Below are 17,155 nucleotides of genomic sequence, written 5' to 3' on the forward strand. Positions count from 1 at the left end.
CCCTCCTTGGGTTTCCGAGGCAGTATCACTACGGAAGTAGGATTGCCCAACCTTCCTTCCGAGGAGTGGCTGGTGGGGTTGAACCGCCAGCCTTCTGGTTAGCAGTCAAGTGCCTTAGCCACTATGCTACCAGAGCTCCTATATATATATATATATATATATATATATATATATATATTATATTGTGTATATTGTGTTTTGGTGAAAGTTCACACAGCAAATTACATTCCCGTTTAACAATTTCTACACCTATTGTTATGTGATATTGGTTACATGTTTCACAGTGTGTCAACATTCTCATTTCTGTTCTGATTTAACCCTTTCTTAAGTGTCTTTTATTAAGAGCTCAGAAAATTTTGTCTTTGAAGTGGAAATTTCTCAAGGATTGTTTTATAATCTCATATACTTTAAAAGTGTTCTTCAAGCAACTGGTACACCATCCGATCAGCAGTGTATACAACTATGAGACCAGAAGATCTAGATGGTGCACGGCTACCACTGTCATCCACTTGAAAGGGGATCTATGTAGGAGACCCTTGATAGAGAGGGAGAACAATGTGGAACAACACTCAAGTCATTTGGAGGGGAAGAAAAAGGGGGGTGGTGGTGACCAGGTTTGCTGGTCTGATAGAGACTAGTGGAACCACTGAGACTATGGCCCCTAGCTGCCCTTCAGGTCTGGAATTGAACCTACACGTGTGGTTTCCAGACAAACAAAATACAGGCATATGAGTTGAACATTTATTTCAAGTAGATACACTCCTTGGAGAGAACAATCATGGGAGAAAGAAGGGCTGCTTATGGACAGGGAGACAGCTCAGGGGGCAGGAGTGTATGGAGGGCTGGACACTGGGAAGAGGTAACTATGGGGAGGAAGTGGGAGGGGAGCCCTTGCATTGTGGTAAACTGTGGTCAGTGACATGAGACAGTATATGTGAACTGCTGTATGGGAAGTAAATTTGCTCTGTAAATCTTCACCCAAATCACAAATATATATATATATATATATATATATACACACACACACACACAAAAAGGGAAAAAAAGTGTTCTTCAAGGTCTAGAATAGTATTTCTTTCATTTGTTCATATTTAGTGAGGGTTTTCTTTGGGTCATGCATTCCTCATTGGAACGTCCTGGTCTAAGCCAAGGAAGGCTGTTTCTGCCTGATCATATCAGTCATTGGGGTGGAGCCTGGACCATATCTTCAGCCACTGCAGCCTGCCTCCTCTGTGTGCCAGGAGTTGCACACATTGTCCTGCACACATTGTCTCCCTTCATCCTCCCATAGCCCTGCCCGGTTTGCACATGAGAAAACCAAGATCAGAGAGGTTAAGTAACTTGTCCAAGGTCAGATGGACTAGCAGAGCTGGGATGCAAACTTGGATCTTGGTAGCACCCCTCCCCCACCACTGAAAGTCTGGGAATTCTGTGTCCCTGGTGCCTGCTCCAGGATAGTGCCAGGTGAGTGCTTTTGGAGTAAATGGTTCAGGGCCTTGGTCCTCGGCTCCTGTCCCTAGGGAGGAGACAACACTGATCCCAACTCCTTTCCTGACAATTTATGTAAGTGCTGAACCTTCAAACCTTTGATTACTGATCAACTGTCTCACAATACATACTTCCAACAGGCCTCTCTGAAGTTCTCTGACCATTCACTTCCCTGCCTCAGCATGGTCCTGGATGGAGGATCCCATGGATGCCCCTGAGAGCCAGCATTTGGCCAGGAGTACCGAGCATCATAGATGCCTAGGATCCTGTCCTATGTTTCTGCCCCAGACGGCTGATGAGAACAGGAAGCAGAAGGCAGAAGAACCCCAGCCGGACTGCCCACTGCTGTCAGGGAGGAGTCCCTGATCCCTCCTTTGCTTTGAGTTTCTAATTTAGTTCTAGATCACAGACACACCCCCTTCCTCTTTTTCAATTAAAAATACCTATCTATCTATCTATATGAGCTCTGGTGCTGTAGTGACTAAGGCATTTGACTGCTAACCAGAAGGCAGGAGGTTCAAACCCACCAGCTACTTCTTGGAAGGAAGGTTGGGCAACCTACTTCCATAGTGATACTGCCTCAGAAACCCAAGGAGGGGTCACTATGAGTCGGATCCGACTCGATGGTAGTGCATTGTGTTGCGTTTGTATCTCTCTCTCTCTCTCTCTCTCTCTCTATATATATATATTGTTGTTGTTATGTGCCGTCGAGTCAAACCCAACTCATAGCGACCCCTCCTTGGGTTTCTGAGGCAGTATCACTATGGAAGTAGGATTGCCCAACCTTCCTTCCGAGGAGTGGCTGGTGGGTTTGAACCGTCAGCCGTCTGGTTAGCAGGCAAGTGTCTTAGCCACTATGCTACCAGAGCTCCCATATATATATATAGATATATATATATATAGAGAGAGAGAGAGAGAGAGAGAGAGTGTCTTTGGTAAAGTTTGGTCATTTTTGAAAATCTTTATCAGGAAATCTGGCTGGCTTTCCATGTTACATCTGCTTATTTATACTCTGGAGCCCCCTAGTGGATAATTCAGGCATGACTTGCCCTCACTGACATTTGTGAGTGATCCTTGTTAAGATCAGTCTAACCTGAGTCTCTCCTGCTAAGATACCTCATAGACTCTGCTGTGGCCCCTGCTTTCAACATGAAATTCTCTCACCCAGTTTGGCCTGCATTTGGGGTCATCCTGGATGTTTCATCTCAGATGCAAAGCTATTTCCATCCTCACCCAAAGAGGAAACATACACAAGTGTGCATATACAAGTCCATGCAAGCACATATGTGCACAAACACATGCACACCCTTGTAAACATACATGCTCTTGCACACACATGCATAGGCAAGCATACACATGCATACATACACAGAATTGCACCTAGGCACCCACTCCCATCTGAGACACAGGCTGGCTGAGTCCCCCCTTACACACACACACAAACACATACACACACACACTTTAAACCAACTAAGGGCTCCCACTGCCCTCTGGATTAAGTTCAAACTCCTTCTCTCTATAGGCCTTGCCCACCTCTCCAACATCAACTCTTGTTTATCATGAATTCTACCTATTCTGTGGTTCAGCAACAGGGCAAACTTTTTTGCTTTGGCACATACCATGACCCATCTGCCTGGAATGCCCCCTCTCTTTGGCCTGCCTTTCTCTTCTCACCCTTCCACACCCACTGGCTATAGCTTACTCCAGGAAGCTGCTAACCATCCCTTGCCCTCTGCAGGCTGGGTTAGAGTTCCCTCCACTGGGTTCTCACAGCATGAGGTTGTAAGCTCCTGGAACCCAGGGACAGACCGAGCTTGTTCAGTCTGGGTAGTGCTGTCCTTTCTCCTTCACGGGTGCTCACAGTTGCTCTACAAAGTGTCTGCGCCCTGTACAATCCCACTGGCCACACCCCCTCTGAGTGTCACCGGTGCCGCACCTTCCTCTCTGCCTATAGTGCCCATGCTGATTCTCCTGGTCCTTGCTTACCGCTCAGGGTCAGCTGGGCATCCTGGCTGTGGCGGGTACTGGCCACATTTCGTGCCACACAACGGTAGGTGCCCACGTCAGCGTGTCTCACGCCGGTGATATAGAGGATGCCACCAGGTGGGAGTGTGACCCTAAAGATTCACAAGTCAGGGGTCAGCGGCCTACATCCAGGCCCCCAGCCTGCCAGCCCCTACGCTCCCAGCTTGTGCTCACTGGTGAGCGGAAGTGCTCAGAGCTGTGCCATTGTGCTCCCAGGAGATGGAGGGCTCAGGCACCCCCCAGATCAGGCACTGGAAGCAGGCGACTCCACTCTGCTCCACCTCCACAGACTCTGGGTGTTGGTGGAAGCGAGACAGACCTGAAGGCATGGGGCAGGGGCCACCTGAGCACCCACAGACCCAGCCTGCCCCAGAGCCTGGGCTCCCACCTTTGCCGCCTCTCACTGCCCACTTCACTCTGCCAACCTGGTGCCTCTGCCTATAACTTTTGTGGCCATAGCACTTCTGCTTTCCTCCATAAAAAAAAAAAAATATTTAAAATAATATCTTACAGTTGTGCTGGTTTAAAGACAAATATAATCCAGGTTGGATTCATTATTATGTATTCATTATGTTCATTTTTTCTTCTGGTTTTAAAGAAATTAAAACATTTTTGTGAGCTCCAAAATTATCACAGGCTTTAGGCAATACATACTGTTCGGTCCCAAGCCCACTCTGGACAACTCTGCGCCCCTATGGGTGCCCTCTTGACTACCCCCATTCTGGGGGCAGCCCCAGGCACTCACTTGCCAGCTGTACCCGGCCCACCGGCTCACCAGCCTCCCATAGCAGTTCTGGGCCACACAGTGGTACTTGTGCGCGTGGGAAAGGAGGCTCCGGCGAGAGGGCAGCGCAGCCAGATGCAGGGAGCCATCCGGCAACAGAGTGGCACCCTGTCGTTGGTCAGGGCCAACCCATCCCACTTCCAGGAAATGAATACTGGGGGCTCGCCCTCCACCTGGCAGGGCAGCACCAGCGGGTGCTCTGCAAGGCCACCATGTCCCCAGGCCAGCTCAGAGGCTGCAGTGCATCCTGTAGAGACAGCCAGCAAGGCCTGGACTTGTGCCTCTCTCCACTACTTGCCCATCAACTCTGACCCCCTTCCTGAGAATGAGGGGCTTAGAGACAGGACTTTGGGGGCCTTGGGGCAGCAAGGATGGGTGAGGAGGAAGAGAGGGTCTGGCAGTCTGAGGACCAGGGCTTGCCGCTGTCCGGCTGGTGGGTGTGGGTCAGCCTGGCGGGCTGCCATGATTGATTGATGGCCTCTTTCAGCCAGATCCTGGCAACGGGGAGGGGGCAGGAGGGCATAATGGCAAGGTCAGGGGCAGAGGGTGAGCATTGTGCTCCCGCAGGGACAATGGGGCTGCTCCCCTCCCTCCCCCACCAGCCCATCTGCCTGTCTGCCCACTGGCTCCCCCTTTCCCCTCCCACTGCTAGGGCCTGACTAAGGAAGGAGCACACTTACACCCACCTCATTCACAGACACACACTTGGCCTAGAAATCACAGCCACATAGCCAGCCACACAGAGTTGCAACCTCACCAACTCCACCTTCCAGACACAGACCGAAGGCACAAACACAGGCCATGTCAATGCCCAACAGACTCAAAGTAACAAATACACATGCACAGGACGACAGACACACCCAGGTCACAGGCCCAGAAATGCATAAGCAGAGCTGTGAACGCACTGGCTTAGGCCCTTAACCATGCACACCCATAAATACCATACATCAGCTGGCAAGACGCAGCCAGGCTTCCCTCCCGAGTGGAGGGGCTGGAGCAGAACCTCAGAGCCCACAGGCCCAAGCCTCAACTGGCCTGGACACCTCAGGGACATCTGAGGGGAAATCCCTTGGCCCTGCCTCTCTAGGACCCTCTGCCTGTCCAGCTACTTCATAATCCCTCACCCTTCCAGCTGGCTCAACCTCAGGAGTGTACCCACAGTCTCTGCCTACTACACCCAACTTCCTACTCAGAAACCCTCCCTACTACACCCAGGTTCCTCCTGCACCCACAAGCCTCTCCTTCTGCTCATCTCTGCTCTCCTGCAGGGTTTTTTCCACCTCCACCCCGGCCACCATCTGTCCCTCTCTCCTTCCTCCCCATCTTATCTTCCCTCCCTTCTCTGCCTTCTCCCCTCTCATTTGACTTTCCCCATTCTCCTCCTTCACCCTCATCTTGCTTGTGCCCTGCTAGTCTAGCCTGCCTCTGGCCTCCTTGTCCTGTCCTCTTACCCCAGTCCTGGAACAGCAGCAGCAGCAGCAGCAGTGGCGGCTCCGGCCCATGTTCCTAGCAGGGCTGGCCTCCCTCAATCCTGGGCAACCTCCGAAGCAGTTCTGGTCTTCTGCCTTCAGCCCGGAGCCCCCGGGGCTGTGGGCATTTCCTGCCCCTCACTTCGGGGCACAGTGTGGGGGCTCTCGCCTTGCTTTGGGGACCCTGAGATTTAAGGGGAGCTGAGGTCTGAGGTCGAGGCTGGAGACCACCGTCCTTCCCTCTGTCTTTCCTGGAGCTGGGTCTCTCTCTCTGCTTTCAGCCTGAGCCCCCTCCCCACCCCATCCCCACTGTCCCCTCCTCCCCAGCCAGGACCCAGACACTGAGACAATTGGGGCGGGGAAAAGGGGAAAAGGCGGGGCCAATGAGAGCAGAGCAAAGTTGGGGGGTCAGGCCAGCCCCTTTCCCAGCCTTCGAATCCTCTCTCAATCAGTCAGACCCAACCCTTACTTTCTCACAAACTTTAATCAAATGAGAGTGAAGTTCTAGGGGGACTTGGGAGTTGGGGGTTATCTGCTCCCCCAAGCCCATTTCTGGGGACCCAGGGCCTAAACCTGAGTGGCTTAGAGTCTGATGTGGGGGTCCTGGGGAGGGGTGCAGAGCCCTCACCTCCTAGCAGAGCCGCTGTCCCAGGTGCTGAGCCAGTCCCAACTCGGGGCTCTCATCCCATTAGTTCACGCATGGCCCCGCCGCCCCTCACCATTCATAGTGTCACTTTGCAAAGCTGTTCTTGCCATTCATATCAGAACAATGGATTGGGGTCGTCAGGGTCTGGGAGGAGGCCAGCTGATGGGAGGTGGGGAACCCAACCATTCCAGGCCCAGCCTTCACTTGCCCTATCTTAGGAAGAAAGAGGCCTGAACCCTCCTGTTCTCCATTCCCCTCAACCTCCAAGGCTGACCACCTAAAATGTGCAAGGGTGAGGGGCACTGCCCTTTTGCCAAAGGGACTGATTTTGAGATTCTCTAATTCTGCAAGTCCCCACCCCTAAAATCCAGCCTCCCATCCAAAAAGAATAGCTTCTAGAAAAACGAGAGGGGTCCCTAGGAGATATATGGTGGTGCCTGTGAGGAGATAAGGAGTAAAGGCTGGAGTTGGAGTCAGAAAGGGGCAGAAACAGGGGTGCAAAGCACCCAGGCATCCACCTCAGAAGCTCCAGCCAGTTTGGCTCCTGATTCAATCTTTCCCTGAACCCCGTCCCCCTAATTTCTCATCTTTCCCCTCAGCTTTTCGTGTCTGGCTTGGCCTCTGCTTAGCTTAGACTGATCTCCACCCCGATACACACACCTGCCCCAGGCTCTGCAGCACAAACCCCACCCTCAGCCTTCACCCCAGCACCCCCAGACTCCTCTCGGTCTCACCTGCCTTGATCATAAGCCTTCAGAAGCAGCTTTTGTCCCACTGTCTCCCAGCTCAGCCTCCTCCCTCCCAGGCTGGTTATCCTTGGTGCTCCATTCCAGGCCTCAGTTACCCCTGAAAAGGCCTGAAAATGCCATATAAGAGGAGCTGGCAGCCTCCCCACCTGGGTGACTGCTGCCCAGCCCTTTGGGTTTCTGTCCGGGGGCTTCAGATGTGAGTTCCCACCCCTTTTCTGAGCAGCCTCCTGAGTTGAGGAAAGGAGCAGAGGCCATGAAGCCAGGGAGACCTGGTCCAGATCAAAGTTCTGCCACTTACTAGCTGTGTGTCTTTGGGTAAGCCAATTTACATCTCTGAGCCTGCTTCCTCATCTGCAAAATAGGGGCTGGGGGTGGACATGTGATTAAATGAGGTAAGGGCTTGTCATAGAGTAGGGCACACATGGGCCCGTTGTGATGTTTGTGTCCACTCTTCCTTCTCTGGTTTTCCCTGTTGCTGTCAGAATTACTCACTCTGTAACACTCACAGAGAAGATGTCTCATCATCTCCTAATTCACACTCCAGCAGGGCCCACAAGGTAAAGGAAAGTGACTGATATGGAAGACTTGAGTTCAAGTCCTAGCTCTGCTACCAGCCAGCCCGCCCACCTTGACTACTGTCCTTCCTCTCTGAGATTCCCTCACCTGTACAATGGAAGGAAGGTCAGGTCCTATCTCCCTGAGTTGTGAGGATCAAAATGCCTTGCATTTGAAGAGCTTAGCACTACTACTTCTGCTCCTCCTTGCTTGTTTGTTTTTTGAATGAATGAATTTTTAAAATTTTATATTTACACAAAATAGCTCCCCATCCCCCTTAACTCCTGCTAACCAATAATCTACATTTGTCTCTCTGTTTTTGGCTATTTTGGATATTTCATATACGTGGAATCATACAATATTTGTCCTTTTGTGTCTGACTTACTTCACTGGATGGAGGGAGGCCTTGGGCGGTGTAAACTGTTAAGCACTGAGCTCCTAACAAAAAGATTGGCAGTTTGAGCACACCTAGCCTAAGGCATTTGACTACTAACCAGAAGGTTGGCAGTTCAAACCCACCAGCCACTCCCCGGAAGGAAGATTGTGCAATCTATTTCCATAAGGATTTACTGGGGTTGCTATGAGTTGGAATCTACTCAATGGCACTGAGTTTGCTTTTTTTTTTTTTTTTTTGAGAGGCACCTTGGAAGAAAATCCTGGTGATCTGCTTCCAAAAGGACAGAGCCATGAAAATCCTAAGGAGCACATTCTACTCTCTGACACATGGGGTCACCATGAGTCGGAATCAACTCAACAGCAACTCGTTTATATTTCACTCAGGATAACGTGTTTGAGGTTTAGCTACGTGGTAGCATGTATCAGAACTGCATTTCTCTTCATGGTTGAATAATATTCCATTGTGTGTATAGCATTGTATGTATGTACCACATTTTGATTATCCATTCATTTGTTCTTGGAGTTGTTTCCACCTTTTGGCTATTGTACTATTTGAATAATATCGCAATGAACATTGCTGTACAAATATCTGTTTGAGTCCTTGCTTTCAATTTTTTTACCTAGGAGTGGAATTACTTGGCTATATGGTCATCCTATGTTTAATTTTTTTAAGAACTACCAAACTGTTTTCCAAAGCTTCTGTACCATTTTACATTCCTGTCAGCAAATGATGAGGGTTTCAATTTCCCCACATCCCTGCCAATACTTGTTATGAAGTGGGGAGCTCTGGTAGCGTAGTGCCTAAGGCATTTGACTGCTAACCAGAAATCTGGTGGTTCAAACCCACCAGCCACTCCTCGGAAAGAAAGTTGGGCAGTCTACTTCCGTAGTGATACTGCCTCAGAAACTCAAGGAGGGGTTGCTATGAGTCAGGTTTGACTCAATGGCAGTGAGTTTTGTTTTGTTTTTTTTTGGTTGTGAAGTGACATCTCATTGTAGTTTTGATTTGCATTTCCCTAATGACTAGCTAGGAGCTCTGATAGCATAGTGCCTAAGGCATTTGACTGCTCACCAGAAGGCTGGCGGTTCAAACCCACCAGCCACTCCTCGGAAGGAAGGTTGGGCAATCCTACTTCCGTAGTGATACTGCCTCGGAAACCCAAGGAGGGGTCGCTATGAGTCGGGGCCGACTCGACAGCAAACAACAACAATAACAACAACAATGACTAGCTAGAGATTTGGGTCCACCCAGAGATACCATGGGCAAAATGCCTGGTGATGTATTTCTAAAAAATCAGACATTGACTTTCAGTAGGATGGCAGAATAGACAGACAGGCTACACAGACCCTTTTCAACAAGGAAGAAAGAACCTAATTGACACAGATACAGAAGTTAATCCTGGAGCCCTGAGCTTTGAAAGGAAGGATACAGATGTGGATTAAATACCAACTAGTAGAAGAACCTGAATAATAACAGTGAATAAAGAGACAAATGGAGCTGCAGACCGTCAGCTATTCTGACTGCAAGGACAGTTTTAATACAAGCAGTATTAGGACCTGAACAGTAACTAAAAATCGGCCCTGCTCCCCAGGGACTGTGTGGACAACCGTGCTGATGACTGACAACTAAAAAGTAAAACAGCAAAGGAGACAAACTGAGCTGTGGACTTTCGGCTGTCTGGACAGTGCAGCCATTTTGAATATGTACAAGCAATGTGGCCATTGTGGATATTTAAAGTAGTAGCTTCAGATCTTAGTGACCTAAGAATAAACTCTGCTTGCTGAGGACAGCACAGCATGGGCAAACATATTGGTGACTGACAACTGGACAGTGGGAGTCAGCAATTGGGCCCATGTGACCCAACCATACCCACATCTCCTATAGCCCCACCTACTGAATGAGGGTTACCACTTGCTTCTGCAGCAGCTGGCCATTTAGAAAATCACCAAGACATATCATAATCAACTCACCAAAACCAAAGACAAAGAAAGAATCCTGAAAACAGAATGGGAAAAATGAACTACAAAGGGTAACCAAAATGAACCTACAAAGGGCAACCAAATAATACTAAGCTCTGATTTTTCAGCAGAAACCATGCAGGTGAGAAGGCAATGGGATGGTGTATATAAAACCCTGAAAGAAAATAATTTCCAACCAAGAATTACATACCTAGTAAAATTGTCCCTCAAATATGATGGTGAAATTAGGATATTTCCAGCTAAGCAGAAATTAAAGGAATTTGTTAAAACCTTACAAGAGATACTAAAAGGAGTCCTTTGGATAGAGAGCCAGGAACAGCAAACAACAACCAACCATTAACACACATGATGACATAACCCAGAAACCAATCCAGTTATGGAAATATCCAAAGTAAAACAAGCTTACAAGATTGTAAACAGGGAACCAGAGACATCAATTGGCAAATGAGGACAACTATAAACAAAAAACAGGGAAAAAATAGTGTAGTTACAGAACTTCTAAATGGAAAGGAAGTCAAAACAGTTGCAAAATAGAACAGACTGTTCTATACTTAGGAAGAAAATTATAAATCACAGGGCAACCTCACAGAAAAATGATAAACCACATCAAAATAAAAAAGAGGACAAGCACAAATACTTAGCAAATACTAAAACAATAGCAACGAAGTAAATGATAACATGATTCATAAACAGAGTGAGCTCAGTACAAAAAATTATATGGAGCAAAAAAATCAGCAACATCACACACACACACACACACAAAACATAACAAAGTGATAGCAACAAACTCACACTTGTTGATAATTACAAAACACAACAAAACAACTCACTGCTGTCGAGTTGGATCTGAATCATAACAACCCCTCCTTGGGTTTCTGAGGCAGTATCTCTACAGAAATAGATTGCCCAATCTTCTTTCCAAGGAGCAGCTGGTGGGTTTGAACTGCCAGCCTTCTAGATAGCAGTCAAATGCCTTAGGCTTACACAGAATGTAAATGGATTAAATACACCACTCTATATGGAGAGTTGCAGACTGGATAAGAAAACATGACCCATCGATATGCTGTCTACAAGAGGCACATCTTAGAGGCAAAGACAAAAATAGACTAAAAATCAAAGGTTGGAAAAGATATATTAAGCAAATGGCAATCAAAAAGGAGCAGGGGTGGCAATATTAATTTCTGATAAAATTGACTTTAATTCAAAACCACCAAAAGAGACAAGGAAGGACATTATATAGTGATTAAAGACTGATTGCACAAGAGGACATAACCATAATAAATATCTATGCATACAATGAAAGAGCCCCAAAATATATAAATTAGACTTTAACAGAATTGAAAAGACAAAGAGATGAATCAACTGTAATAGGAGACTTTAATACACCACTTTCAAGGAAAGATAGGTCACCTGGAAACAAACTCAACAAAGATGCAGAAGAGCTAAACAATACAACCAACCAACTTGACCTTACAGACATCTACAGAGCACTTCACCCAAAAATAGCAGGATATGCATTCTTTTCCAGTGCACATGGAACATTCTCCAGGACAGACCATATGTTAGGCCACAAAGCAAGCCTCAATAAATTCAAGAACATTGAAATACTGCAAAGGATCTTTTCAGATCACAATGTTTTAAAATTAGAAATCAACAATGTAAGATCAACAGAAAAAAAGCAAACATATAGAAAGTGAATAACATCCTCCTTAAAGATGACTGGGTAATAGAAGACATAAAAAATGAAATAAAATGATTCCTTGAATCAAACAAGAATGAAAACACAGCATACAAAATCTTTGGGACATAGCAAAAGCAGTGCTCAGAGGGCAACTTATAGCAATAAATGCACACATCAAAAAAGAAGAAAGAGCCAAAATCAACACCTTAACCCAACATTTCCAACAATTAGAAAAAGAGCAGCCCCCCCCAAAAAAAAGGCCTTTAGTCATCAGAAAAAAGGAATAATAAAGATTTGAAACAGAAAATAGAAAGACAATAGAAAAATCAAACAAGACTAGAAATTTGATTTTTTGAGAAGACTAATAAAATTGATAAACCACTGGCAAATTTAACAAAGAAAAAGAGAGAGCGAATACAAATCACATGAATAAGAAATTAATTCAGCAATGTCACAACAGAACCAACTGAAATAAAAAGACACAGTATGATTATGGAAGTAGGTTGCCCAGTCTTCCTTCCAAGGAGTGGCTGGTGGGTTTGAACTGCCAGGCTTCTGGTTAGCAGTCAAATGCCTTAGGCACTATGCTACCAGAGCTCCCCACATGTTACTAGGTGACTAGAAATATCATGGCTTGGGTCAGGCACACTTTAGTCTTCAAAATGACATCATTGCTTTTTAACACTTGTAAGAGGCCTGTTCAGCAGATATGCTCGATGCAACATGTAATATGCATACATATGGGAGTTGTTAATGAGTCTTCTTCCAATCCTGATCTCATGTTCTTCTTCATATAGTCCATCTTCTCAGACTATTTGTTCTGCATATAGATTGAATAAATAAAGTGAAAGAATAGAACCCTGCCACACACCTTTTCCAATTTTAAACTATACTATATCCCCTTGTTCTCTTCAAACAAATGCCTCTTGGATCCATGTACAAGTTTCACATGAGCACAATGAAGTGTTCTGCAATTCTCATTCTGTGAAATGTTTTCCAAAATTTGCTATGACCCACACAGTTGAATGCCTTTGTGTAACCAAAAACAAACAAACGAACAAACAGAACAGGTAGACATCCTTCTGGTATTCTCTGCTTTCAGCCAAGATCCATCTGACATCAGCAATGATATCCCTCATCCCATGTCCTCTTCTGAAACCAGTTTGACCTTCTGGCAGTTTTCTGTCAATGTACAGCTGCAGCCATTTTAAAAATTATCTTTAGTGAAATTTTATGGCATGTGACAGTAATGATATTGCTCAATAATTTCCACATTCTGTTTGATTGCTTTCCTTGGAATGGCATAAATATGGATCTATTCCATTTGGTTGGCCAGGCAGCTTCTTCTAAATTTCTTGGCATAGATGAGTAGGTGCCTCTTTTTGTTGAAGCATCTCAATTGGTATTCCATCAATTCCTGGAGCCTTCAGAACTGACTTGATGGCAGTGGGGTTTTTTGTTTTTGTTTTTCTCCAATGCTTTCAATGGACTTCTTCCTTCAGTTCCGTTTGTTCTTGATCATATGCTGCCTCCTGAAATGGTTGACCATTGACCAATTCTTTTGGGCACAGTCATTCTGTGTGTTCTTTCCACCTTCTTTTGATGTTTTTCATGTCATTCAATTTTTTGCCTGCAGAATCCTTCAGTATTGCAACTCAAGACTTGAGTTTTCTCTTCAGTTCTTTCAGCTTGAGAAATGGTGATCATGTTTTTCCTTTTGCTTTTCTAATCCCAGGTTCTTTGTCTTCTCAAGCTGCCCTGTGAAATCTACTGTTCAGCTATTTTACATAATCATTTTTTCTGTTTACTTTAGATAATCTGTACTCAAGAACAAGTTTCAGAGTCTGTTCCGAAATCCATTTTTACATTTTCTTTCTTTCCTGTCTTTTTGTGTCTTTTAAATATTTTATTATGTTTTCAGTAAAAGTTTACACAGCAAATTAGGTTTCCATTTGACAGTTTCTACATAAATCGTTCAGCAATTTCCATTAAGTTTTTTCACAGTGTGTGAACATTCTCTTTAATTGTGTTCTAGTTGTTCAGTTTTTAGCACTCTATTTTCCCAGCTCATTTATCTTCTTATCTTTGCTTTGGAGTAATTATATTTCTTTCCTGTCTATTTAATGACCTTTTACTTTTTTCATGTATGATGTCCTTTATGTCATCCCACAACTCTTCTGGTCATTATATGTTCAGTGTATAAATCTATTCTTGAGGTGGTCTCTAAATTCAGATGGTATGTGTTCAAGGTTGTAATTTGGCTGTCTTGGGCTTGCTTTTATTTTCTTCAGCTTCAACTTGAACTTGCACACAAGCAGTTAATGAATGTTCTGCAGTCAGCTCCTGGCTCTGTCTGGACTGATAATATTGAGATTCTCCATTATCTTTTCCCACAGATGTGGTTGATTTGATTCCTGGGTAATCCATCTGGTGAGATCTATGTGTGTAGTCATCATTTATGTTGTTGAAAAAAAAGTATTTCTGATGAATAAGTCATTGGTCTTGCAGAAATCGATCATATGATCTATGGCATCGTTCCTATCACCGAGGCTGCACTTTCCAACTACTGATCCCTTTTCTTGTTTCCAACTTCTGCATTACAATCATCAGTAATTATCGATGCATATTGATGACACATTTGATCAATTACAGACTGTAGCAGTTCCTAAAATTCTTCAATGTATTCATCTTTGGCATTCGTGGTTTGTATGTAAATTTGTATAATTGTCTTATTAACTGGTTTTCCCTGTAGGTGTATGGATATTAACTTGTTACTGACAGCACTGTACTTCAGGGTAGATCTTGAAATATTCTTTTGAGGATGAATAGAATGCTTTTGCTCTTCAATTTATAGTTCCCAGCATAATAGACCATATGATTGTCAGATTCAAAATGGCTCACTAAAGCCTAAGATAAGGAGCTTTGGGGACACAGTGCCTAAGGCATTTGATGGCTAACCAGAAGGTTGGCAGTTCAAACCCACCAGCTGCTCTGTTAAAGGAACATGGGGCAATCCACTTCTGTAAAGAATTACAGCCTTGGAAACCCAGTGAGGGTTACTATGAGTCAGAATTAACCCAATGGCAGTGGGTTTTTTTTAAAGCCCAGAATATTGATTTCCAAGCATTCCATTTCTTTTTGACAACTTCCAATTTTCCTAGATACAAACTTCATACATTCCACATTCTGATTATTAATGGATGTTGACAGCTGCTTCTTCTCGTCTGACGTGTGCCACACCAGCAAATGAAGGTTCTGAAAGCTTTCCTTCATCCATGTCATTAATGTCATCTTTACTCTGAGGAGGAAGATCTTTCTCCCTAGTTGTATTTTGAGTGTCTTCCAACCTGAAGGGCTCATAGCAGCATATTGGACTATGTTCTATTGTTAACCATAAGGTTTTCATGGGGTAATTTTTGGAAGCCGGTTGCCAGGTCTTGTTTTCTAGTCTGTCTTAGTCTGGTAACTCCACACTGAAACCTGTCCACCATGCATAATCCTACTAGTATTTGAGATACCAGTGGCATAGTGCCCAACATCATAACACGCAAGCCACCACAAGATGAAAAACTGACAGACAAGTGGTGGCTGCAATGAAACCTGATCAGCATCGTCATAACACACAAGCCTCCTCTGACCCCACCTACTGACAAGTGGTGGCTGCACTAGAGCTGCATTGGCTGGGAATTAAACCTGGGACAGCCACATGGAAGGCAAGAGTTCTACCACTGAACCTCAGTGATCTCAGTGTTGTTATTGGTGGATGCATTGAGTGGATTCCAACTCAAAGCGACCCCAAGTGACAGAGTAGAACTGCCTCACAGAGTTTCTTGATTGTGATCATTATGAGAGCAGACTATCAGGTCTTTTCCCTGCAGCACCACTAGGTGGGTTCAAAATGGCAGCCAACTGCTTAACTGAATTATTTCATTGGTGATCACAAAATGCTTGTTTTCCAATTCTGTAATTCCTTTCTCATTGATTAACTGGAATTATTCTGTAAAAAAGGACTTTTCCTCATCGACTAGGACTGTTTTTATTTATTTTAAAACCCACTGCCATTGAGTCTAGTCCTACTCATAGTGACACTTTAAGACAGAGTAGAACTGCCCCACAGGGTTTCCAAGGCTGTAAATTTCAACGGAAGCAGACTGCCTCATCTTTCTCCTGTGGCCGGCTGCTGGGTTCAAACTGCCATTTTGGTTAGCAGCCAAACCCTTTACCCCTGCACCACCAGCGCTCCTTTAGGACTATTCAGTAATCTTGAAATACAGTCCGCACAGGAAAGGAGGAACGAACGCTTAGGTCTTCCCTTTAATCACCAGTTTTCAGAGGAAGGAGTTAGTGCTCCAGTTACCGACACTGGTATCCAGTGTGTATCTCTTCCCTGCTCTTTCTCTTCAGTATCACTTTGACAGCTATGTTTTTTATATTAAGCATTTCAATTGAATTCATTAATCCTTTTGACATTCAAATTATCCTATCTTAGGCCAGTGAGAGTTATGCATCCTTTTGCTGTTACACCATTCTTTGCTTTCTGCCCAAGATACCCTGAGCTCATCCTGAGTATTTCCTGCCCCATACCTGGAATCAATCCTTCCTCCAAGGAGCTGGGTGCCAAAAGAACTCATTGGTATTTACATTGGTATTTGTTGTTGTTATTTGCCTTCGAGTCGGATCTGACTCATAGTGACCCCTCCTTGGGTTTCTGAGGCAGTATCACTACGAAAGTAGATTGCCCCATCTTCCTTCCGAGGGGTGGCTGGTGGGTTTGAACCATCAGCCTCCTCGTTAGCAGTCAAGTGCATTAGGCACTATGCTACCAGAGCTCCCTCATTAGCTATTAGAGAGATGCAAATCAAAACAACAATGAGATACCATCTTGCCCCACCACTAGTAGTAAAGTTCAACAAGACAGAAAATAATAAATGCTGGTGAACATGTGGAGAGATTGGGACTCTCATACACTGCTGGTTGGACTGTCAAATGGTACAACCACTGTGGAAAGCAGTATGGCAATTCCTTCAAAAGTTGGAATTATAAATACCATTTGACCCAGCCAATCCATTACTAGGTATTTATCCTAAAGAAGTGAGAGCCATGACAAGAACAGACATATGCACACCCATGTTCATTGCAGCACTATTTACAATAGCAAAAAGATGGAAACAACCTAGGTGTCCATCAACTGAAGAGTGGATAACCAAACTATGGTACATACACACAATGGAATACTATGCAACCCTAAAGAATAAGGTAGAATCTGCAAAACACTGCATAATGTGGATGAACTTGGAGGACATTATGCTGAATGAAATAAGTCAATCACAGAAGGACAAATATTGTATTAGTCTGTTATTGTAAAAAGTCAAGGAAAGGTTT

At 45.0% G+C, this 17,155-nt stretch overlaps 1 pseudogene; it reads right to left on the bottom strand.

Moving 5' to 3' along the window:
- Positions 1-3,842, bottom strand: part of LOC103203561 — an 8,696-nt pseudogene extending 4,854 nt beyond the window's left edge.
- Positions 3,843-17,155: the final 13,313 nt, after the last annotated feature.

Source organism: Orycteropus afer, unplaced genomic scaffold (assembly GCF_000298275.1).
Source record: "Orycteropus afer afer isolate SDZICR_OR568_19922 unplaced genomic scaffold, OryAfe1.0 scaffold00217, whole genome shotgun sequence".
Taxonomy (NCBI): domain Eukaryota; kingdom Metazoa; phylum Chordata; class Mammalia; order Tubulidentata; family Orycteropodidae; genus Orycteropus; species Orycteropus afer.